At 35.5% G+C, this 27,387-nt stretch overlaps 1 protein-coding gene across 7 annotated transcripts in view; it reads left to right on the plus strand.

Annotated features, from left to right (window-relative positions):
- The first annotated feature begins 3,993 nt into the window (after positions 1 to 3,993).
- Positions 3,994 to 27,387, plus strand: part of LOC117419777 (plasma membrane calcium-transporting ATPase 1-like) — a 74,390-nt gene continuing 50,996 nt past the window's right edge. Inside the window, exons 1-2 of one of the 7 annotated variants that reach the window (XM_058986279.1) lie at positions 3,994 to 4,313; positions 4,729 to 5,266. The gene's annotated coding sequence lies outside the window, so the exon portion shown is untranslated. Of the gene's footprint in view, positions 4,314 to 4,621; positions 5,267 to 27,387 lie in introns of those variants that run through there. The other 6 variants (XM_058986278.1, XM_058986281.1, XM_058986280.1 and 3 more) reach the window with 6 other exon arrangements.

The raw sequence follows: 27,387 nt of genomic DNA on the forward strand, positions 1-27,387 counted from the left end.
AGTAATGCAGGATGACACTTAATTAGGCCAGCATTGTCCGCACTAAACCATCAAAGAACCTCTGTGCAAATGCCAGTATAAAGGAAATAGATTTTATGTTGACTTATGTGTTAATAATTTCCCTAAAATTGTCCAAAGTCATTTCTGTAGCCCATCTAAATTGGTTAGTGTAGGTTTTTCTGCAGTCTCAACTGACATCTTTTATCAGTTGCAACTGAATTACAGTGGCAACATTTAGATTTTTTTATTGATTTTTTTTTCTCTCCACAACAGATCTTTACTGAGGATATTACAGTTACCACAGTTCTATGTGACAGAGACAGTGATGTACCTTACAGGTCTACTTAAACCTTAATGCACTGCCATTTTTCTCATATTCCAGTTTGATGCAAGGTAAAGATAAACTTCAATGCTTCATCAACAATGTCTTCATACGAGCACTGCAATTTTTATGTTTATTTCTTCACAGTATATAAAATAAATAAATCTCGAAAAACTACTCACTTCTAAATCTTTTGTAGTCATTTTTGTATTACTTTAGTATAAATACATGTTAATTTGGATTCATATGTTGTTTTTTTCTGACTTTATGTGAACGAAAAGACACAAATTCGCCCGTTTTCTCATTGGAAATAGGTAAATTTCAAAATATCACTGTCCTGGTCACAAAAGCAAAGTTTGTGGGGAATAATAGCCATTTTCTATACTTTTGAGGCATAAGCAATTAGGAAATAACACTTACTACCCAGGAACAAAAAAAAAAATAATAATAATTGTTACACGGTGAATTACTAACAGCTAGATAATTAATTTACAAGCATGTCCCTGGGGAAATTGAGGAAACTGCAGAGCATATTGCGGTATATTACACATTCATTGGTTATATAATTAGAACAGAATAATTGATCGGTGGCTTCAATAAAAAATGTAATAGAAAAAAAAAAAAATCCCAGTCGAACAGAAAAGTAAGAGTAGCCAGACAGTTATCTTAGATCTCCTTCTTTTGCATCCTGGAAAGCAGCTCGCGCAGTCGGAGATTGGATGCCCCCACAGTTTTTCAACCATTTTGATTGCAGCTGAAGAACTTGGCCCGTAGTTGTGCCAGGGAGGTCCAGTCCCCGTACAACTCTTCCAGTACCTGAAAAATCTGGGTGGGATTAGTCCTTTCAGTAGATTTGATGATTAGCACCTCCCTCTTAGCATCTCCTTCTAAAGCATTGATTATAAAATCGGCTTTTTGTTAGTCATTTAGTGTTTGGAACCTGAGCATAGCCTTTACTTGAGCTTACCATTCCCCAAAGCCAATTTCACTTCTCCCCTTTAAACTTAAGGGTACATAAAGACCTTTTTATTTTATTGTGTTACATGTTCCCATGTGTTGCTACAACTGTTTACGTAAGGTGTGTGTATTGTTTTAATTGATCTATTTTTTTTACACTTTGACAACTTTTTTTAAACTTTTAAATTGCATTCCCTACCTCAAGATGGCTTCACATGTACCCTCTCAGAACTACATTGTTCTGATAATCGAATTAGGACAGTGACATTTTTTTTACATGACTTTCACACGGATACAATTCACCCATTTATCTGTAACTGTATCACATACAGTACTGCACTGTTCTGTAGATACCAGAGATTGAGAGCTGAATAGAGCATTTTCCTTGCAAATGGCAGAAGATCACAGCACACAATGAGACAGGTAAACAAGGGGTTGTTTGGATAACAAAGGTGTTCAGATAATCAGGGTTTGGGTAAGCAGAGTGGTACTGTATTACTTAAACATGGCAAGTTCATGTCAGGTTTGAAATGAAAGAGTCATTCAGGGGCTAAAAATGCACACAACAATTGAGTTAGGGATGACGTCCATTATAAACAGTCATACTGTATATGTTGTTTTATTTTTACCCACTGAAGCAGTTGAAAGAAATATCAATACTTGTCTGGAGGTCTTTGAAATTGGGCAGTGATACAGCAGGTTTATGTAAAGCAGTGTCATCACTGGATAGAGTCAGAAGACAGTGTGATAACAGATCCATCTTTAGCCTGAAATGTTAAACAGATTGGAGGTGGGCCCAGTCAGTGCACGGTGGGATAAACAGAGGGTTTGATAAGTAACACACCTTATACAGACCATAAACATATGTAGGCAGCACAAAGGCAATTTATTAAAATCCTTACAAATTACATCCATTTGATAATGTTTAAGGAGGCATGTTTAAGTGGTGACCAGTTTATTTTGCATAGAGAATGCATAACTCCCCAAGGTATATTGAGCTGAATCTTATCTCCACACCTGGAACCATCAGTAAAAACAAACAGAAAGTGACTGGCATTCTAAGAACTTTTGACTGCTGGAGACACCAGTGCCTTGTGGCTGTTTCACATGAGTCTGCAATGAAAATAGCCTGATTAAAACAAGGATTGGACTACATCTCAACAAATCAGTTGTAGACTGCTATACACCTCCTAATACCCAGTCCTTATCAATGATGACACCCATCTGATAAACAGTATATTATTACTGGTACAAATACATCAGGGATTTACTTTCCCTGACCACAAGATGACAAAAACCCAGTTCATATACTTCAGTCTCGTCTGTTACAGTTTTCAGTTCACAGACACACATGCCCTTATGCTGTTATTAAATTTTTTAAGCTGTCACATCTGCATATCAGTCTTACTGATTTCTGTACACACTCATCTTTCCATATGTAATTTTAATAGCTGTATATATTGTATTCTTATAAGGTAACTTAATACTGTTTAAATGCACTTACCTCAGCTGTGTATTAGTTTATTTGTTGGAATGCCAATACACACTGGTATACAATTTATATAGACATTTACAGCAATTTCTAAACTAGAGATATATAGAGGAATCCATCCATCTGTCAAAATTACATTGTGATTATGATGATCTATTTCTCATGTTACTGTATTTTCTTTAATGTTTTATTTTTGTCAGAATAAAGCCAATTCAGAACAGTGCTATTGAAGCAAACACTAATTAGAAGATATGTGTCTAAAAACTATTAAAGGTAATAATAAAAAAGCAAATTGAGCATTTATGATTGTTTGGTAATACAATGCTGACTTGTTTCACTCACTTGGATCCTAATATCACCATCATTTTGATCATTTAGGGTATTTGGTGTAACAAGGTTATGAAAATTAAATTTAACAATACAAATGTGTCTCTTCAGCATATTTCAGTATCAGTAGTAAAACGCTAGGGTCTCATTATTTACATAATGGGTGTGGTTTGCGGATTGTCCGCTTCACTGCATTGAATTCTTCACTCATATTACTGTCAAGTACCTTAATTCCTACAGATCGACATTTCAAGCTTTGTTTATTGTTTTTACTGTACTAGTTTGTTACACTTTGCCAAGCTTGCTTACAAAAAGCACAACGGTATTTTATTTATATGCATTTGTCCTCGCTATCAGAATTGTATTTTCTTTGGAAACATAATACTTGACATGGCAATTAAAACAAACATTAAGATAATCAATTTTACTGTATGATATCGAATTTTGTTTAAAAGTACTGTTATTTTAAGTTGATATTTATAAACCCAATAGACTAGTACCCTAGTGGAAGCCAGAAAACGAATTATAATTTTCTTCACAGGACGAGATAAAAACTTTTTTTCTTCCTGCATGCATTGATATGACTTGAACAAGAACCGAATGGATGTTGTTATTCGTGTAAGCAATCTTGCTTAGTCAAAGCAGACTATCTGACTGGTTTACAAAGTGACAACAGTATTTTTTCTCGACAGATATGTAATAATAAATTGAAATCAAGACTATGCGGCAAAAAAGACAACATTCAACAAAGCTGCAGTAGACGAAAAATGTAGGAAGTCGCAGAATTAATGAAAGACGCTACGTCATGGAAACAATGACGTCAGGTCTAATTAGCAGCCGGGAAAGACTTTGTTCCAGACTGCGGGCGGGGTTTGCATAATAAAACAGGGAAAGCGCGCGCAAGTAGTTTCTCAGGAACGCGCTCACAACAGTCAGTGGTAAAGTTAGAAAGACAAGAGAATTTCCATCCGGGAATCGAGCGCGTAACGTAACCGTTTCCACGGCGACTGTGTTTTTTAATTTTTTATTTTATATCGCTTTAGCCAATGGGATGCCGTTTACTAAAAGACTGGGCCCTGCCTCTTGGCGTGGCTCGCATGCCTAAAGTGACGTTGTGTGATGGGCAGGTTTGAAACAGATTGAGAGAGAGAGAGAGGAAGAAAGAAAGAAAGGAAGGGACGGTAGGGGAGCGAGCCAGCATTAGCAGAGAAGGTTGTGAGTGTTTTTTTGTTTCTCCTTTAACTTTTTTTTGGTTTAGATAAATTAGTAGTAGTCAGTGATAATAATGTACAGTTAACCCCCTTCCCCTATGTGTGACAAGCTATCACTGACGACACTTAGTGCTTCCCTTAGGGTAAAAAGGAACAACAGTGAAGGGTTTCAATTTTGTGGGGGTTAAATATAAAGGGGAGTGTCTCTCCAATCCCGTTAATTACAAAGGGACTGTATGGAGAGAGAGAGAGAGAGAGAGAGAGAGAGAGAGAGAGAGAGAGAGAGAGAGAGAGAGAGAGAGAGAGAGAGAGAGAGAGAGAGAGAGAGAGAGAGAGAGAGAGAGAGAGAGAGAGAGAGAGAGAGCGCAGCGCATTGGGAACTTGGTGGTTATTTTGAATACGGTTGTCATTGCGCTCAGTGTTCTAGGGCACACGGTGCCGTTCTTGGGGGCTCGTGCACTGAAGACAGGAATGAGGCTGTGCTGATTTTATGGGAAGAAGACCCCCCACCCCCCCACAAACAAAACAAAACAAAACAAAAACCGGGGGAAAAAGCAACACAGCAACAGAAAACGCCAAATGCCTGGGCACTACTAAAGTCGGTGATCAAGAGAAATTCCGTACCGTTAACACAAGTGAATGGCTGCTTGCTTTCCCATCTGAGTGTTACACGTTTTCTTCAAGTTCTGGATCACCAGGTATCACATCATCATCATCATCATCTCGCAACAGAAAGTACGGTTTGATTTTTTTGCTCTTGGCTGATCAGTGACACACACACGCCGGAGGGAGGAACACAACAAAACGTGATGTGAGTGTTCACTAAATCAAGAAAAAAACAAATACATGAAAACCTTTTTTGTGTGTTTAATTGGAAAAGAAGCTTACATTTAAAAGGAGTCTTAACTTGTGCTGCCAAGCTTTATTCATAATATACAGGGAAAGGGTTCTGTGGAGGTAAGAAACTATATATGTTTGTTTGTATTTATTTATTTATTTATTTATTTATTTATTTATTTATTCTTGTAAAATTTAACTGTACGGTAGTTAAGTGGGTATATTCGTGCCTCTAATTGTAATTTATGTCCAGTCCCCCATTTATTTATTTTTGTCACAGAATGCCAGCCATTTGACGTACTGCCTGTAGCTTAACCGCAATACACATATAATTATTTAGGTTTATAGTGATAGGATAATCTAACGGTTCTTGATTGATATATTAATACTGACGTCAAACATTGGAGTATGTGACAACGATATTGTTTACTTCATTACAAGTTGCACTACCGTGTTGTATTTTTTTTAACCACTTCATGATACCTTATTTTTCAAAGTACAAAGACAAGTGTAGCTCACTGACTGATTCCAAAGCCGTGAACTGCACAGATCAAGTTTGGTTCATGGTTTCGCAGGCCGAGGTTTCAAAATGTACTTTTAGAATTGGTGCTATTTAAATTTCACCGGCAATATTTGTTGCGTTGTCTTCTTGAGGGTTATGTTCTTGTGCTACACATCGGTCTAAAAATAATGTATCTAATTAAATAACAAGGCCAGTGTAAATTATTTCAAAATGTCTCTTATTAACGTTGCAGGGATCAACACAATTTTTTTGTATTTCCCAGCAGAATGCAAGGCCTTTTAAAAAAAAAAAAAAAAAAATCAATGTAAAGGGTTGGATTTTTTTTTTTTTTTTTAACATTGCTGGGTCCCTTTCCCGTATGTGTCTCACTCTCTGTTTATCTGCAATCCTATTATTGTGCAAAATGAGAAGGAACGCGCAGTTTGACCTTGACCAATTCGTCCAAAGGCTCTCTTTCTCGATCTGGTATTGCATTAAAACTACAGACAGCAAAATAACAATCTTATGCCTGTAAATATAAGCAGTGGAGTGTGTTCTCATCATTGCTCTTTTGATGGCGAATACTTGCCCTATAGAATTGGCTTTTGCCTCTATCACAACTACTACATTTAAACCAATGATTGAATGACATAAAAAAAATGCTATCCGGAAAATTCATAACTTCTGTTGCTATGTATTTGGATGATGGTAGGACGTTTCTAACAGTTAATACTGTATTGTGCTGTTACCTGTTTCTTTGATAAAAAGAATACAGATACGTTAGTTATGGTCATACTGTGCATATCTTACCGGCCAGCTCTCAGGTCTTTAGAGTGAGAGATAATCCTGTTGTAGGTATAATCGACCAAAGTGACAGTCACCCAATTTGAAAACGAGAGATTATATACAGTTCCTTGCAAAAGTATTCAGACCCCTGACCAATTCTCTCATATTACTGAATTACAAATGGTACATTGAAATTTCGTTCTGTTTGATATTTTATTTTAAAACACTGAAACTCAAAATCAATTATTGTAAGGTGACATTGGTTTTATGTTGGGAAATATTTTTAAGAAAAATAAAAAACTGAAATATCTTGGTTGCATAAGTATTCAACCCCCACACATTAATATTTGGTAGAGCCACCTTTCGCTGCAATAACAGCTTTAAGTCTTTTGGGGTAAGTATGTACCAGCTTTGCACACCGTGTCGGAGTGATTTTGGCCCATTCTTCTTGGCAGATTTGCTCCAGGTTGTTCAGGTTGGTTGGACGACGCTTGTGGACTGCAGTTTTCAAATAGTGCCACAGATTCTCAATGGGATTGAGATCAGGACTTTGACTGGGCCACTGTAGGACATTCACCTTTTTGTTCTTGAGCCACTCCAATGTTGCTTTGGCCTTGGGATCATTGTCCTGCTGAAAGGTGAATTTCCTCCCAAGCTTCAGTTTTTTAGTGGACTGAAGCAGGTTCTCTTGCCGTATTTCCCTGTATTTTACTCCATCCATTCTTCCTTCAATTAACAAGATGCCCAGTCCCTGCTGATGAGAAGCATCCCCACAGCATGATGCTGCCACCACCATACTTCACTGTAGGGATGGTGTGTCTTGAGGCATGGGCAGTGTTAGGTTTGCGCCACACATAGCGCTTTGAGTTTTGGCCAAAAAACTCTATCTTGGTCTTATCTGACCACAAAACCTTTTCCCACACCGCAGCTGGGTCACTCTCATGCTTTCCGGCAAACTCCAGACTTGCTTTCAGATGGTACTTTTTGAGTAACGGCTTCTTTCTTGCCACCCTCCCATACAGGTCAGTGTTATGCAGAGCTCTTGATATGGTTGACTGGTGCACCATTACTTCACTCCCAGCCACTGAACTCTGTAGCTCCTTCAAAGTGATTGTTGGCCTCTCTGTGGCTTCTCTCACAAGCCTCCTTCTTGTTTGAGCGCTGAGTTTTGAGGACAGCCTTTTCTTGGCAGTGCCTGGGTGGTGTGATGCAGCTTCCACTTCCTGATTATTGATCCAACTGTGCTCACTGGGATATCCAAACACTTGGATATTATTTTGTACCCTTTCCCTAATCTATGCATTTGTATTACTTTATCTCTAACTTCTGTAGACTGCTCTTTGGTCTTAATTTTCCCTCAGATTCACAGCCTGACCAATGATCCTTCAACAGTGGGGTTTTTATCCAGAAAATGTGACGGCAACTTTAATGGCCAATGGTCAGGTAATTGTGTCCTCGTTGGGGCAATTTCTTTCATCGGTGTAAACTGGGAGCTTCCACACCACAGGGGTTGAATACTTATGCAAGCAAGATATTTCAGTTTTTTATTTTTCTTAAAAATATTTCCCAACATAAAACCAATGTCACCTTACAATAATTGATTTTGAGTTTCAGTGTTTTAAAATAAAATATCAAACAGAACGAAATTTCAATGTACCATTTGTAATTCAGTAATATGAGAGAATTGGTCAGGGGTCTGAATACTTTTGCAAGGCACTGTGTGTGTGTGTGTGTGTGTGTATATATATATATATATATATATATATATATATATATATATATATATATATATATATATAATTTTTAAATCAAATAAAACCATCCATTTTGCAATGCAGCCACACTTAGTACAGTAGTTTATACCTCAATTAATCCTTTGTGTAGCATTCAAGTATTCCCGTCCAGAATGAAAAGGACCAGTCGTTATGATTGCTTTTGTTTTTACCCAAGTTTAGTCAGCTAAGAGCCATAAAGCAAAGTAATCTAGTGTCTTTAAACAGATATTTTCTAGACTTAAGCAATGACTCTTGATTGAGGGATGAACAGTAATTCCTAGGATATGTTTCTTGTTGTGTGGTAAACTAGTTTTTGTCAAGTAAAATATTTAGCCTACTAGTTTTTGTCAAGTAAAATATTTAGCCTACTTGTTTCCATTCACTACTTCAAAGAAGCTATTAACACCAATGGCCTTTTTAACATGCCATAGCACAATGAACAAAGAGATACAGAACTTGGATCTCAGGTCTTTAAGTGAACAGTTTGTGGGTTTAAAGCTACCCTTGGTCACACTTTATTTTGGTGGATTGTTGTTAATTTGACATTAATTTGTATTTGAACTTCTTCTTTTTCGAAGAATTTCTTTACGTTTCTTATCAGCAGTCTAAACCCATTGGTACTGTTTGTGACCTACTGCATGGCTGATGGTTTTGAACAGTATCATTCTGCGGGTTTCTTTAATCTGTCAAAAGGTGCACTGTGGTTAAGGTGGAAGCCTTAGCACTTGCCAATTTGGTTTGATTTGAAAAACAAACAAACAAAAAAAAACCCCAGAGATTTTACATGCATACAAAATCCATGATGATACTCTGCAATAAAATTGAAGAAGCCCCTGGGGAATGCCACTCCTTTCCAAATGTAAGCAATATATTACTTAATTGGGGAATCTAAATGTACCACAGAAGTACAACCTTTCGGAAAAGGGCAGTAATGTGTTTTTTTTTTTTTGTTTGTTTTGTTTTAAAACATGCAGGTGGACTGTTTACCAACAGATAACAAATGTATTATATATATATATATATATATATATATATATATATATATATATATATATATTAAAAAGGTTTTGTTAGGCCTACATTAACCTTTAAAACCAGATTAATTAAAATCTATGGTTCGGGTTGTTTAAAATGAAATGTTCATTAATGATTACCTCCCGTCAAATAAAATAACCTTTGACTGCATGCCAACTAAGGTTACAGAGGCCTTTGGACCAGAACTAATTTCGCTTGTGGCCTGATTGTTCAAAAGCTAAAGCAGGAACCAATGCCAGCTTGCTAGATTTTATCTGATTCAGCAAATGTAATGCAACAGCGTTTTAACAATTGAGAACAACATGTGAAGCCCTTCCTTCCACCTGTTCTTTCTTGGGTGTCACACAGATGGATTACACATTTTGTAGGGGGAGGGGTGTTGCTGCAAGACTCTATTTCCATCAGGCAAATTGAGATTCTGTCTCCTTGCCTGTGTAGTGTGTGTGTGTGTGTGTGTGTGTGTGTGTAGGAATCTCCAGTGTTTAATTATTTTGAGGTTGGGAAAGACAATAGACCCCACTAAAAAACCCTCGGTAAATTCAGTAGCTTTCTTGTAATTTACTGTATGTATTACCACCAACAGAGAATGTATTTGTCTTGTTTCTCATAGTTAGAGCAGCTGTTTTACTGAGCTTGTGTATACTTTTTCTTGCTTTGAGCTATCGTTTATTTTACCCAAGAAGTCAAGTTTGTTGTATTCCAGAATAGAGCAGCAGGCTGGTGATGTACTCTCAGCCAGGTCTAGTCTCCCTGTCCGCTTTTACAAATATGTGGAAACCTGTTTAAACAAAGTTTGTTTTAAATTCTGTAAGACCAGCTATAATTTTGGCGTAGATGGCAATGTCAGTCTCCTTGAAAAATCTGTTTTGATGCAAGTTTGGATTGGTCTTTGGGCCCGATATCTGACTATGCAGAATGCATAGATAATCTCTTGCATGCCTAGTAATTGGAAACATTAACATATTTTATAATTGCTTCTTTTTATGTGTTTTTGCAAATTTAACCAAAATGACTGCATATTAATGTTTTTAAAAAATAATTATTGTAATTTGTTCAGCACTGATTATAACAATTATCAAAAATTGCTTTACAGCAGAGTGTTTCAAAGAGCAATCCTGAATACATTATAACAATACTACTGAACCAATGGGATACATGAGTCAGGTTATGATTCGTATTCTTCAAATCCGAGAGTTTTTGTAAATGGGAAAACGTTAGCAAATGTATACATTTTAGCCTGAATTTAGGAATATGTTTTTGTGGATTTGTTGTTTTCGTAAGTGTTACAGCTAATGGATGCAGACTGAATTTGCGTAGTCTATTTGCAATAGATCAGAATTGTACCTTTTATCATTAAGTACTAGGCCTATATTACTTGCTCTACCATCTGAAATGTTTTACATTGTTGCTTGATGCATTTGGCCAATTTTATTACAGGGCGTGAAATAACCGGCGGCAATTGCCAAAGTGCCCAAGCTGCTAGCCGCAGTGCCTCCCAAAATTAAAAAAAAAATGACGGCAAAAGTTGCCTCCAAGCCCGCCCGTAATTGCCGCCGGTGAGCCTCAGCATCAGCACATCTGATCAGTAACCCATTCACAAACTTCTTCAGTGTTAGCTGGCCCGTTCTGTCACAATTGAATTTAATTCTGTCTAATCTCATCCTGCGAGAAAATGTATTATTGTTGCCATTCTTTTTACGTGCACCTCCCAGCACTAGACCACGAGAGACTTACTGTAACATTGGTTGGTGATGGGCAAACGGAGGGAGAGATGCTGTTAGACTGAGCTCAATATGACCGTGCTTCCAGGATTTTTCAATCACACGTGTTCACTGGCAGTGTCACTGTGATTTTTGTGTCTCTGAGCCCCGTACCAACTCAAACATTTAAAAAAGAAAGAAGGAAGAAGAGCTGTTCTAGGATTTACTTAATGTTCAGGTAAGCGAAGGGTGCACAACAATTTGTGTAATATTCTCACTACCTTACGTAGTTATGCCTTTTAACTAGTAAAACGTGTGCTTTCACAAAAGGGGTTATAAACAGCATACTGTTTTTTTTATTTCTTGTATCGAGTGTCCAGCAATGCACCATAACAAAACCGTAAATCCTTTGCAACTGTAAATTAAGAACTGTGAAACTACATAGTCTCAAATGTAAACATATAACATTATGTACTTCCAGCTGTTCATCATTGTGATGCAGAGCACTCTCAAGTTTCTATTTCTATTTTCCCCAAAGCCATGTTGTTTGTACAGGTTTTGTAACACCGGTTAGCAAACTACAGTTGCGCCGACACTGCAGACTGAACAACTCATTTGATCACTGTAGTTATTAAACTCCAGCCATGGGTTCGTCTTCGGCCAGTTTGCCTGAAAATCCTTTTTTTTTTTTTTTTTTTTTTTTATAAACATTCCCTTCACTTATCACTCATTTGTGCTAAGGCTGTATCTAAGTCTAAGCTATGCATTAGTCAGTGGTGTGTTTAGTGAAAATACCCAGAATATTTATTTATTTTTTCCCAAATTACACTTTTGTATTTTTTCATTATGAAAGTTTGTTTTTAAATTGGAAAATTGACCTATATTTTATTTTTGTAACAATTAGGGTGTGAATTGCTCAGAAAACAGTGATTTGTGTTTGGTATATATTGGTATAAGAAATGTGTTTTTAAAAAAAGTAATTTCAGCTTCCAATCACTTAAAATATGCTGACGATAATGTAAACAACACCAAGCTACAGACGGCAAGTCCCAAGCTTTAAACGTGTTACCGTTTATAGATAAGAACTCAACTTTGTTAGGAATATATTGTGTTATTTTGTTTTAAGCAACATATTACGATAATGTTCAGTATGGTAATTGTTTGTTTATTAGTTTTAAAATGTGGACTTCGTTGGTACAACCGACCCCCTTTGCTAATGACATCTTCAGTCACGGTTGTAACCTAGTATAAATCTCCACATTTTTTGTAAAATGACTTTACACTTACTTCAGAAGTGTTTCAGTAAATTAAAACGATAAACTAAGCATCCCGTGTAGAGGGAGAATACAAACGTAAAATGTCTTTAAGTGGGGTTGGCATTGCAGGGGAGATGGAGGGAGGTTTCAGTTCCCAAGTGACTTTTCTAAGCATTATTTGTGAATGCTTATTCACCACTGCTACACCCCATTAGAACACTGACTTCCCTGCATTTTTTCAACGCAAGACTGAACGTGAAAGTATATGTGTACATTTGTTTTAAGTACTCGTCCAGAGGACTACTGAGACAGTGCGATCAGCTAGTCCTTTATCAGATTTAATTCGCCTCGGGCGAGTGTGAGTTTCTAACCCTGCTCTGTATAGTGTACCAAATATGCAGTCTTAAACATTTTTTCTCAATTTGGTTGCTTTCTTTCATATGCATTTAAACATAAAAGCCTTTGATTTTATGTGTTTTTAGATAAAATGGAATCGGTCTTCAAATCTTTCAGGAAATAGCTGTACTTTAAATTTAATCTAATGCGACATTCAGCAGAGAACAAGCTATCTTGGTTTGCTAAATATAGCCTGCTTTTACGTTACATTTTGGTGTACTGTTAGTCTAGCCATTCTGCAAGTATTAATCATGTTGGGAGTGTGTGTCTTAAATGGTTATACTTTTTGATGCTTACACTACAGCGTCCTGGCACTTGTACTTGCACATGTATTTAGCAGCGAAATGCTTGGGTCACATGGGTTATTGATCCCACACTGATTCCATCTGGCTAACACAATTAATTTTAGATGAGCATCTTTGTTGGTCGGCAGTTTGATATGGCTTTCTAGTATTGTGTGCACCATTGTGCCACCTGACTACTTACTGCTGAGGGGATTCTATTCAAAACTGAATATCGAGTAACCTGGAATATGACAGCAATGTATGCTTTTTCCACATGCAACAGTATGGTAGATGACTCGGTGTAGTAGAGCAGCTTTTAAAAGGAATTGTTTTAAATTTTGATCACTTTTTTTTTTTTTTTTTTTTTTTTTTTTTTTTTTAACTGCACCTGTAACATTACAGCAACAAAAAAGAAAAGAAATCCGACCGATCCCTGTCTACAGAGCTTGTGTCGTTTCAGACCTATCGTAGCTCACCGACTCATCGCCCAGCCCTCCTTCATTCGAAAGTGGAGTGGCGGTGGGTTTTAATTAGTGCTGGGATGAACACAGGATTTTCATGTTTGCAAATTTGGTCATAATTTTAAATATTCATTCAGATATTTGTTCGTTTTTCAAGAAGTAATAAAAGCCATTATATTGCGCTGAACGCAGGCAGAGACAGCATAGCAGCAAGCGGGCGTGGCACCTGTGTGTGTGCCTTTATTTTACAGCAAGCCCTTACAATATGTAACACATTAAAATAGAAAAATATCCCAGGAGTAAAGAATAAGTTGTGTAGGACTTATTTTACCCCAGTGAATTAACTACAAATCAAATGATGTAAGAAATAGCAGTTCAGGTTAAACGTTGTTGTGTTTATTTCCGAAATAAATAATACATAAGTTGACAAAAAAGTTTCTTCACAGTAAACAGTGGCCATAAACGTGTTTTTCATAAAGTAATAACATGAGGTTTACTTGTGCCTTTTTGTAGCTGAACAAGCAAACGAAAACTGTAATGTAACTTTTAACACTTCAAATAAAACAAACGTGGAAATGACGTTGTGAAGTGAAGGGGAAAAAAACTCACTGTTTTGGTTCTCATTTATTACATTCCAGATAACAAAGTCACAACAATATATATATTTTATATATATATATATATACATACACAGTCTATATAAAAATCACTACACAGCATTTTCAGGAAGTTGGTTACTGTTTAAGCGAGGCATTTCAGTCCCATGAGATCTGGTTTGATCTGCACCTGCAGTTTATAAATAGAATGGGCCTTAGCGTTTAGTTTTAATTTAAGAGTTTTACTGCGTGCAGAATGTAGAAAACGGACAAACAAGGGTGCAACATTTTATTAAATAAATATTTTATAAAGTTATAATAAAAAATGAAGCTGGACAAATGTTACAATTTCTTTTCGTAATTGTAACATCAGTAAAGACTTGCCACTTATTAAAATGTTGCACCCTCATTTTCTTGTTCTTTTATTCTGCTTTTAGGACTTTAAAGCTCATTTAGTTTCACAGCAAAACACTGTCAATTAAACTGATTTTATTACTATTGTAGTACTGTTAATACAGTATCATATTTCACAAGCATAAACAAATTGAAATTTCAATTATCGTAAGTTAAAGCACTAAGGGCGTTACTACTAGTAAAACCAGACTGATCTAAATAAAGATATACTATAATAACAATACTGTAATTAATAGTTCAATCAGTTTAATTTACTGGGTTTGGCTGTGAAACAATTAAACAGGCTTTTAAATCCTCCACTTCCTTACTTTCTCATTTAAATGTGGAATGAAGAATGAAAACAAATAAATAAGATGAGGATTTTATGCATAATTTTTGTTAATGAGACACAATGGTATGGCATTCTTACTTTTACAATTTTGTATGAAGATCTGTGGGTTTTTGGCATTAACTTTAAACTGAATGTGAATTCTGTAACCAAAGTACACAATTGGAAATTTTATGTAGAATCAGTGAGTCCCCACATCTTCCAGCTACTCTGTACTGAAAATCCTGTCATCTTTGAGATGATCCATGTGAATCATCTATTTTTACAAATGTATCACTTGCAAGCCATTTTGATGATGAGTTTAAAACCCCAACATTTTCCTTCCAGCCGATAATTAAAATAAGGTTAAAAGTACTATGATTAACTTGTATCTAGCAAGCAAGTGATACCTTGTAAATAAAGAAGCCTTTGACCCCATCTTGCATTACCAACCAATTTTACACCCCCCTCCTTTCTGTCCATTAGAAGTTGAGTGAAAGAAAAAAGACCACCTCCTAACAGCATTTTACAGATTAAGCAAAGAGCCTTCACTGGGAGCCTCAAACACTGATTTAAAGCTATCAAACTGATGTGTAGGTCATTATTTACATCCATACATCCTCCTCTGTTTTTAAATGCGCAACATTTACAGGGTGATTCAAAAGTCCCTGGACAAATGCAATGAACACATATGAATAGATAAATGATGTTCAGACTTATCCAGTGATTTTCAACACCTCCTGTAACTAGCATGTGTGTGGATGTCAGATTTCACATTTTCAGGTATCGGCCCATGGACAGTTGTGCCACCATTTACTCGGTGCATTTACAAGAACATAAGATTTCCAATATTTTTCGTAATATATATTTTTCCGAAAAAGCAATTCCTATATCAAAAGTAATGTAAACACAGTTTACCTAGAATATTCCAATAGTATTCCAAAGACTAACATCATTTGGCGTGTGTAAACACACTTTCCAGAAAACTTATTCTGATCGTGTACAAACGTTGACATCATTCCCATGCACGTGATTATTTATTTAAGCAGCTATAACCACATTTCTAGCCAGAAAAAACACAACAAAAACACATACACAAACAAAGTAGCAATAATGATTAAACGTTTAGGACCCACAGAGAGGAGACTTGGTACCTGAACAATGGGAGTTGGGAAGACAGTTTTGTTTTGACCAGAATATTGGAGACTTTGCTAAATACCAGACTTGTAGCCTGAGTCATCAGGGCCCGAGTCACCATCATTCGAGTCCTGAGTCCGAATCAGAGTCCTTTAAACAAACTCAAATCAATTTTCATTCAACTAGCGGTAGTAGTGGGGGAACAGTTTACCTAACGGACGTTGTGTGCTGTCTCTCAGGAAAAATTCACAAATAATCAAAAACACAAAAATGATTTTCAATGTATTTTTTATAGCTAGATTATTCTAATTGCATGCCTTTTTCAATATGTCTGTCACTATCTTCTTTTCTTTTGGGCTTGGAATACTGTTTGAATGTAACTGAATTTTATAGGTAAGCTTTAAGAACCAGTTTGTGGACGTTGTTTTTCATTTTTGATAGAAGCCGTGATCTGGACTATAGAGCCGGTGTAGTGTTAGAAAGTTGTACATCGTCAGAATGTGGTATGCATACCAAAACTTGACTTGTGTAATGTCACAAAGCGATATGCTGTCAGATTTTGGTCGATCAAAATTACATTAAATGACATGAGTGGAAAATATGATGAATTTAATTTTAAAAAGATGTGAAAGACCGAAAACAGCATAATGTACCAGATTTGAATGGGCACTTCCCTGCTTTCATAGCGGAAGTTGTTTAGGCATGCGCGAGCAAGCACAGTGCGCTGAGTACCACTTTAACACGTACCAGAAAATAACACTACACCAGTAAGAAATGAAAGTTACTTTCACCTCTGACTATAGCATCTACTTTGACTTCAATTCTGGTAAAATCTGCCAATCTGATGCAGACACCAGAACTGTATATTTACTGTTTACTTACAGTATATTTTTATTTTTTGTTTTACAAAACAGAAATGTTATTTTATTAAGTCTGTAATACAATGATGCATTTACGAGGTTGTGCTTCAGTTCATTTGATTTCAGATAATGTTTTTTTTTTAATCCTTTACACAAAAACATATATTTATGTATTTCCTCTTTGTGTAGGTTCATAATGGAATGAGAACATGAAGTTCACACAGATTTCTAGGTTGACGCTGCACAGTATATTGTTAATGTGTTTTTTCTGCATCCATAATACATTTATATTCATTTTGGTAAATGAAGTGGTATTAAGTTATTCTGCCGTTCTTTTTTTGCCATCAGTCAGTCCTTTTTGTCATATTAGTATGATATATCTGACTGTTTGACGGTAGGCAATTTTCGATTTGAGACTTTAGTGCCTAGTTTTACACTGAATTTGCCAGGTGAATTCATTGACATTGCTTGCAAACCAGTGATGGCGTGTGCTGGGAACGAGTGATTAGAAGAAAAGCACAGCATATTTAATCACAGTGACTTTCTGATCTGAATAAAGAAGCTCTAAAAGTATGATTTATAACATATGATTGATTGATTATTCTTTTTTCATTCATTTTTAAATTTTAAACTCAAAATTAAGGTGACCAATGTTCTATTGTTTTCAGTGCAAACAAATACATTGTATTTCAGAGATTCAAGGAGCTCAGCAAAATCAAATTACACATTTTTCAAGAATGCAGTTTTAAAAATGTATTTCTACAGTGCTTAAACTTAGAACGCGGTTTAAAGTACTAAAAAGAGGAGTTTGTTAAAAACAAAATAATTACTTGCTTGTTTACCATGCTGACATTATTTATTCCTTATAAAACTTAATGTAAAAGAGGAAATAAAAAGACTAGTGATGCACGTAATGGGAACTGAACTGCTTAATAATTTTGGATATTATAATATGTAGTCCAACATTTTCTGTTTATTTTTCCAAAAAAAATCATTGAAAGAATCATTAAATTTCAGTCACTGAGCCATTTGATTAGTTACGGATAAATTTATATTATTCATTTAAATAAAGTAGTATTTGATCAGAAAACTAGAGCATTAAATTAATTCTAGCTAGGTAAAATGTATTAGGAATTTACAGTACCATATGTAAGGTACAGTAGATTGTATGAAGAAAAGGATGAGTTGCTGTATGGAGTGGACAATATGAACATAATTTAGATTCTTTATTTAACATCATTATTTTATTATGATTGATTTCTTAGCAGACGCCCTTATCTAGGGCGACTTACAATTGTTACAAGATATCATGTTATTTTTACATACAGTTACATTATTTTTTTACACATTTTTACATACAATTACCCATTTATACAGTTGGGTTTTCACTGGAGCAATCTAGGTAAAGTACCTTGCTCAAGGGTACAGCAGCAGTGTCCCCCACCTGGGATTGAACCCACGACCCTCCGGTCAAGAGTCCAGAGCCCTAACCACTACTCCACATGCAAGTGTTTACCGGAAGCCATAATGTTATTTCATGTTGGATTTCGAATGTCAGTTTTTCGTTAAGTATATGGAAAGCGGTATATAATTCAATATGTTTAAGTAACATTCAGCAGGTTTCATTTGACTTTATGAAACAAAATAAGTTAATGGGTGTCATGTGTATGATAAAGATCAAACGCTTTGGCTTCATACAGTTCAAGTTCAAATACAGGTGGTGTCCACTGAACTTTAGCTGTTTCAGTGCCACGTTGTTTTAACCCTGTCTTTACAGTTCGTATACTGCTTTATTCCATGTTTTTCTCAATAAAGTTCCATTACAGGTGGTGTCCAGTTGAAATTAATGATTTCATTTATCAATTTGTTTTTGTTTTTTACCTTTTGACATTGCATCAATGTCAAAGGGTAAAAAAATGATGCCATAGCAAAATATTACACTTGCCAGCCAAAATGAGTCTTTTCCCAATTTCTTTGTAAAAAATCATTGAAATATTGAGAAAGCCTAAAGAGTTCACCTTGGAATGTAGCTTTGCTCTTGAAACAATGTGCTGTTCAGACACACAACTGGTTGTCCCAGACAGGCACAACCTATTAGTAAACTGCAGTATACAGGCTTTGACAATACCACTTGTACATAAAGCCATTTTGTACAATTCAACGTTAACACTAGATTGTACGTTTTCAGGTCCTTCCAAAAAACTTAAGACATGTGTTCCCTGCCAATGCAAAAGTTTACGTAAAACATTTATAAGATCTGTAGAATCAGTGAGATGTTTCTGAATGTGGAGGAAGCGGTTTAAATGCAGTTGGGTTATGGCTAGGGCAGTGTTTTTTTACTGTAAAAAATGCTTATTTTATGGTCATTTCAAATTGTCATTTCCAGATATTTCACAGTTAAACACTATGTATTAAAGCAAAAACTAATAATTAGCATTGTCACATTCAAAATTGATCATTTTTTCTAGCGTTGTTATATAACAAATGTTCCTAAATATTTAAATACTTGCCTGAAAAACTGGTGTAACTGGTAGTGCCTCAGTAAGGCAAATGTTTGCTGTGTTTATATTAAGTGGTACAAATATTTATATTTCCACTATTCTCTCTGAAATGGAAATCCACAGGGAACTACATATTACATTGCAATGAGTACATTTCATGGAAATCGTGAAATGCATGATAACTGAAAAAAAAAGTTATCCGCTGAATGCCCGAAAAGCTGCGCTCAGCAGTATCATTACATTATCAAACACCTCGCTTTTATGTAGGATGCAGAGTATAACCGCAACTAAACATTGTGTGCTATACAAGTGCTTTGTTTACGCTGTGCACATGTTTCTTTCATCATGGGTATGACTTTGTTTTTGTTCACAAAAACTCCCATTTATAGTATTTGTAATCTTATAGTTTTTCTGATAGTACATATTGGAAACTTTCCAATATTGTTTGAAACAGAGCCGCATTGTATATTAAATGTACATGTATTGGATTAAAATAACATGAATAGAGTGCACCTTTTAATTTACTTTAATCATAATTCAGTCTTGATTTCAATTTGTTTGGAGTTCAAATGACAAACTGTTTTAAACGGGTCAATTTAAAAAGATTTTGAAAACAATATTTGAATGAATTGCTTGATTGCAGTTCAGACAACATCATATCCATAACACTGGACTCAAAGCTGTGCCATTAAAATAATTAGACATTATTTAATATGATTGTGGGCAGCAGCCAACTTTCTTACAAAATTACATGAGGTTTCGGTTGGAGGCCCAACAAATCGCAGACTTTTGAGAACACGTCAAGTGATGCAGCGATGCTTATCCATTTCTGTCGCATCCATAATATGACCATCAATGGGCAGCTACAACAAAAACTGACCCTATGAACGGTAAGATTTTACCAGGACATGGTTTAAAAAGCACTTAAGCTATATAGTCAACAATGTTTGTTTAATTCATTGAGAGTCCTTGTGTGTGGTTACATTTTGTGTGCAAATGTCACATCCATAATGCTAGAATTGCCCAGAAGCAGTTGTCTTTCTATTACAGTATCCATAGGAAAAATAACTGAATTTTCAGGCAACTGAGAATTCCCATATGGTAACCAGAAGTTTGTGGTAGATCATCAAAAGGAAATTCTATAAGCCAGCTTCTGCAATTAAACAATTATTTCAGTTTGGAGAAGCATAAACCATGGCGAACGCAATAAGAGTTGAAATAATGTACAGAATAAATTACAAAGCATGTCTGGCTTCAAATAGAGTTGTGATGGATTGAAACCAATATAAACACCATCACTTTGTTAACAGTAAACAGACATGACGCACAGACTTTATCTCATTGTAAATTGGTTTTAAACAGGGTTGTGTAAAATAATTATTTTAAACAAAGAAAAGCATTGCAGTAGCAAAATAATTACATGAAAATAACTTGCCGTCCTGTGTTCTGGGATGCTGTTGTGTAACCGAGCCTGTAAAAAAAAAAAAAAGAAAAAAAAAAAAAAAAGCCAAAAAAAGCTGGTTTTATATGTTTTATCTTGCCTTGTAAACGCGGTGCTTGCTCGTGTCCATTGTGCAGAGTAGGTGCACATATTCTGAGCAATGGATATATTCAAGCACTAGCGAGTTATTTAAGAGTTATATTGCTTTATTACAGTAAACTCGGGTTAGTTCTTTTAAAACAGTACTTGCCATGTCATGAGATGTGTTGGCGCTGTTCGAAGCAGCAGAGGGCAGCCATTGTAGGGGCACAGTACCTATCCTGATATAGACACGGGCACGCACAATACAAGTATATTGTGAACATATTAAATGGAAATTATTTTTGCATTTGTATTGTGATAGATATAGGACATTTATTTGAGAATAGCAGTAGCTCATTTTGAGGAGAGGTTGGCTGTATATAGCTGTGAGTTGAGTAGCAGTGTGCTTTGAAAAATTTCTGTCTTTAGAAAATAAGAACAAAACATAGTTTAAGTATACTGAATACTAGGCATAGTGTCTTGTTTTTTATTTGCTTTTTATTTATTTTGTTTTATATGTCAATTGTAATTTTTTTGTGGTTAATTTGCCTTTTTGTTTTGCTTGTCATTTCAACTGAGGCTGAATAAATCCCTTATTATTTTGCACTTAAAGTCTGATTGTCTACTTCTTGCCACTCCTTTACTTGACCACATGCCTTTACAAGAGTCTCTATAAAATCTAAACTGGTAATCCATTAATGTGGTAGAGTGCTCCACACCATTCTTGTTTCACGGGAGCCATTCATTTTTTGACAGACTGCATTTTCATTTGCATTTGCCATGCCATCTTACCTGATTGACTGCAATACCCTGTATCTGTGGGGTGTGTAATATGTTTAAAACATTTATTTGTTATTGTACACATTCCCTATATCAATAGTTTCTATCTCCTTGTTTTTAATTTTCCTTCCTTTTTTTTAAAGGCTATATTTCTAATATACAAATAGTGTTTTGCGGTTGCGGTTTATTTCTGAATTTTACCGAAAAATTACAAGATATTTTTTTTTTTTTTTTTTAACACAATGTCGGTTTTTACTGATTTTATACTCTATTTTTGTCTTGCTCAATATATTCTAGGTACTATTCTAGGAAATGCACAGTATTTTGATTTAAAATGCTGTTTTATTTTGACTCCAACATTGTAATAAGCAGCCCTACACTGTATCCTAGGACAGCAGACGTTTAGAAGTCCGAGGATCAAATAACGTTCAAACATGATTCTGTCACTTCAGAAACACATCATCACCTGATTATGTTGGCCAATTAAAGTCTGATTATTGTGGCAATTGCTGGATGTAGTAATTACTAGCTTGATCAAAAGCTAAATTAAAATACTTACATGAAAATATAATATTTTAGTGGATGAGGAATGGGGAAAACATAAATCGGTTTATGAATATTCAAAAGAAAACTAATGTTTTAAAATGTACAAAAAGCAAAAATAGCAGAAGTGGGTTAGATGAGACAGAGGATGCATAGTACAGCAAATACTGCTGCATTGAGGTACATGTTCACACTGACAATAAAAAGAACATACTGAAAAATAAGTGACACATTAAACTAAAATAATAAAGTGAACTGAGACAAGCAATCCATTTATGCAGCTTTTACATGACCTTTAATAAAAAGAGAGCACAGAATGACTGTGTTAATGAGTTTGTCAGAGCGCTGTTTATTGCTGGACAGCCACTGTTTATTGCAGAGAGGTATGTATTGGTGACTTTGTGCGACAGTACTGTCCATCAGCTATAACACTGCCTAACGCTGACAATCTTGAACGTAAATATCTGACAGAAAATGGTGATGCTTGAGTTGGTAAACTTATGGAACGCATTGATGGAAATGTCCAGTGTTATTTGACGCTTCTTCCAATTGGCTTGCACTGCCCAGTTCTGTCAATTTTTTTTTCTTTTTATGATTTCAAGGCAAATAAACCTGGCTTGTTTTGTGCTGATGTCATGTTCATACCTTCTGTAGATCCTATTTCCGTCAGCACAGCGATTGCCCACAGTGGACGAAATTGAAATGGTGGAAATGACAAATGATTGCTTCCTAACGCAATTTGTCAAGGCACCGACTAGAGGGGAGGCATGCCTTGATTTAGTCTTTTCAAATAACTAAGATAGAATAACTAAAACAGGTCAGAGAGCCGTTGGCAAACTCAGACCACAACATGGTCTCATTTGAAGTGTTTTTTAAAACCCCAAAAGTAATGACTAAAGCTAAGGTTTACAATTTTAGAAAAGCAAAATAAGAAGGTATGAAACGGAGACTAACAGAAGTAGATTGGAGTAAAATAGAGAAAACATCCACAGAAAAAGGATGGCTGTTGTTTAAAAATGTAGTACTAGAGGTGCAAAACAATTACATCCCAAAAGTAGACAAATCTAAAACAAAACGTCCAAAATGGTTTAATAGATCAGTTAAAAAAAAAATATTCAGTGAAAAAAGGCACTTTACAGAGCGTTTAAAAGGGACCAAAAACAAAGTACACAGAAAGAGTACTTGGAACTGCAAACAGAAGTCAAAAAGGAAGTTAGAAGGGCCAAGAGAGAGATAGAAATCAATATTGCTAAGGGGGCTAAAACCAATTCCAAAATGTTTTTCCAATATTATAACAGCAAGAGAACATTCTAAGAGGAGGTTAAATGTCTAAGAGACACAAATGGCAAAATCATAGACGAAGAAAAAAAAAATAACAAATATATTAAATTATTACTTTTCACAGGTTTTTACAAAGGAGGACACGGACAACATGACCTACATGTCGACCTGTTCCTATCCAGTTTTTAAATAACTTTAGCATAACAGAGGCAGAAGTGTTAAAGGGACTAGGAGCTCTTAAAATAAACAAATCCCCTGGGCCGGATGAGATCCTCCCAATAGTACTCGAAGAAATGAAAGAAGCTATTTACAAACCGCTAACCAAGATCATGCAACAGTCTCTTGACACAGGGGTTGTACTGACAGACTGGAAAATTGCAAACGTAATACCGATCCACAAAAAAGGAGACAAAACCGAACCAGGTAACTACAGACCAATAAGCCTGACTTCTATTATATGTAAACTTATGGAAACTATAATAAGATCCAAAATGGGAAATTACCTATATGGTAACAATATCCTGGGAGACAGTCAGCATGGTTTTAGGAAAGGGAGATCGTGTCTAACTAACCTGCTTGATTTTTTTTGAGGATGCAACATCGACAATGGATAATTGCAAAGCATACAACATGGTTTATTTAGATTTCCAGAAAGCTTTTGACAAAGTCCTGCATAAAAGATTAATTCTCAAACTGAACGCAGTAGGGATTCAAGGAAATGCATGCACATGGATTAGGGAGTGGTTAACATGTAGAAAACAAAGTACTGATTAGAGGAGAAACCTCAAAATGGAGCGAGGTAACCAGTGGAGTACCACAGGGATCCGTATTAGGTCCTCTGCTATTCCTAATCTTAGATTCTGGTATAGTAAGCAAACTTGTTAAATTTGCAGACGACACAAAAACAGGAGGAGTGGCAAACACCTGTTGCATCAGCAAAGGTCATTCAAAATGATCTAGACAGCATTCAGAACTGGGCAGACACATGGCAAATGACATTTAATAGAGAAAAGTGTAAGGTACTGCACACAGGCAATAAAAATGTGCTTTATAAATATCATATGGGAGATACTGAAATTGAAGAAGGAATCTATGAAAAAGACCTAGGAGTTTGTCTTCATCTAGACAATGTGGGGAAGCTATAAAAAAGGCCAACAAGATGCTCGGATATATTGTGGAAAGTGTTGAATTGAAATCAAGGGAAGTAATGTTAACTTTACAATGCATTGGTAAGACCTCACCCAGAATATTGTGTTCAGTTCTGGTCACCTTGTTACAAAAAGGATATTGCTGCTCGAGAAAGAGTGCAAAGAAGAGCAACCAGAATTATCCAGAGTTTAATAGGCATGTTGTATGCAGACAGGCTAAAAGAATTGAATCTATTCAGTCTTGAACAAAGAAGGCTACCCGGCGATCTGATTCAAACATTCAAAATCCTAAAAGGTATAGACAATGTCGACCCAGGGGACTTTTTTGACCTGAAAAAAGAAACAAGGACCAGGGGTCACAAATGGAGATTAGATAAGGGGGCATTCAGAAGAGAAAATAGGAGGCACTTTTTTACACAGAGAATTGTGAGGGTCTGGAACCAACTCCCCAGTAATGTTGTTGAAGCTGACACCCTGGGATCCTTCAAGAGGCTGCTTGATGAGATTCTGGGATCAATAAGCTACTAACAACCAAACGAGCAAGATGGGCTGAATGGCCTCCTCTCGTTTGTAAACTTTCTTTATGTTATGTTCTTAAACGTTCGCAAAATACCAGCTAACTTGGAAAAACGTGGCTTTGACTTGCACAGATTCTGCTTCATCATACATTTCGGGGACTTTAAACTTAATCAGAAACCAGAACTGCTATACATCATATTCCACGTGTAAAGTGTCTATACTGAATTTTTTTTTTTTTTAACTGATGTTTCAATGAAACTATTTATTACCGAATTTTAATCCCTATTTTAATATGTAAAATAAACTCAGAAAAATCCCGGATTTTTATTTATTTATTTATTTATTTTTTTAAAAGATAAAAAACTAAAATGTGGAACACTATATATAAGGTATGATTCACTGCATATTTATAGTAGTTTTTCATATCTCAAAGTCAATCTAATACAGCAATACATGTGTTTCCTTTATAATGTTGGTTAATTATTTTACAGCCTTTTTGGAAATTGTATGTCTGCATATTATTATTATTATTATTATTATTATTATTATTATTATTATTATTATTATTATTATTATTAATTATTGTTAATAAAATGTCTGCCAGTGCACTGCATTTAATGGCAGCAGACTTTAAATCTAATGTTGGTAGGGGAAGTAGCCTATAATATATTTAATTACTTGCCAGACTGTTTTTGTTTTTACTAGTGATTTGTATAAGTCCTTGCTGGATTAAGTTCTGTCAGATGTGTTGAGGGTGTGTACTTCCATAATTTTGTTTTAGTTCACTGATCCTTCACTAACTCGACTTTAATGATATGCATCACTTCAGATTTGAATACATGTATACCACAGACCACCTACACACTTAAATTAATTCAACATCCACATTACTTTTAATATTTTTGAATTTTAGCATTTTTATAAATAAAAGGCGGATGTGTAATGGAATTTATCTTGCATAATATTGTAGTCTACTGCAAGCTGGAAAAACCTCTGTTACAGTATGAATAAAAATAAATTAAAGTAACATTGAGAAGCCATTTTGAGTTACTGTATAGCAGAATATACTTTAATATGCCAAAGATATCAAGACCCCCCCAGCAGCTTTCTCCTGAAATTAGTTTCCTCTGTACCAAGATTCCTTAGGCTGTTATGCTGGTACGCATGTCTTGGTATACCCATATGCAGCTACTGTAGCATGGCATTTTAGCATTCCTTTGGGATGAACTTTTTTTATAAAATTTGTTTGCCCGAAAACATCTCATTCCCAGTATAAAAATTGCAGCTATTTTTTTTTTAAATTTATTTTTAGTTCTAGATTTTTTCTCCTTGTTTTTCATTATGGTTATGTACATGTAATAGACCACACTCCTTTTGTGTTCAAAGTAAGCCATGTGACCTGAAAGATAATTTGTTTCCATATCCTGTAAGCGAGTCAACTTCCAATTCACAGGGTGTTGTGAAAGAAATTCTGTTGGAGCTGGGTACTTTTTTGTGGTACAGTAGTAAGGAGGGATAGGCTAGTTTACACAATATAAACATGTTATACTGTATGTTTGGTTACTTTTAATAACATTTTCTTTTATTTTAAGATTTCAAGGCATTTTGTTAATGGCATGTGTGCTACACAGAAACTTTAAATGTATTTTTGTTTTTGCTGTTCTTGTATGCAACTGTTCATTAAAAGCTGAATTTTACAGAACAGTACTTGCACGTGTTTAGTCACCATCACAACTGTTGCATGAAACTGGGGTTACCGTATTCAGCTGGTGTTAATACATGTACAGCACCTCTCTCCAATGTTGATATTTTCAGTCCAGGTTTTTGTTTTAACCATGTTGCTAATTATTAAATTGAACCACTTAAACACCTGAACCTGGAAGGGTATTTAATGAAATTGTTGCCGACCACCTTGCACTTAAGTTTATTAAAACATTTGATAGGCGTTTATTTTTAAAGAGGCCAATGTCATAGCGCGGTCATAAATATTGACACATGCTTTTAAAGGAAGAGGCAGCATTTGTGTTAGTTGCCAATGGCGCCTAACCTCAAACAGTTGCCAAAAACCAATTCCCCCCCCTCCCATTTGCAACCATTTTTGGTGCAGTCTGGAGCCCTGCTTGTTCTAAAGCAGGGGTCTCCAATCCTGGAGGGCTGGTGTCCCTCCTGGTTTTTGTTCCATCTGTACCCTAAATTATTTAATTGGACCAATGAAGTGCTTATTAGAAGCTTGATTTGTCCAATTTAATTAATTTAGGGTACAGTTGGAACAAAAACCAGGAAGGACACCAGCCCTCCAGGACCAGGATGGAGAGCCCTGTTCTAAAGCACTAATCATTGCAGTAGCAGCAGATTTGTTTTAATATAGGCCTACAGCATACTGTACAGTACAATAATCACTCCATTTAATGGTCCAACTGCTTTTGCACCATATGACC

This window comes from Acipenser ruthenus, chromosome 14 (genome assembly GCF_902713425.1).
Source record: "Acipenser ruthenus chromosome 14, fAciRut3.2 maternal haplotype, whole genome shotgun sequence".
Classification (NCBI taxonomy): domain Eukaryota; kingdom Metazoa; phylum Chordata; class Actinopteri; order Acipenseriformes; family Acipenseridae; genus Acipenser; species Acipenser ruthenus.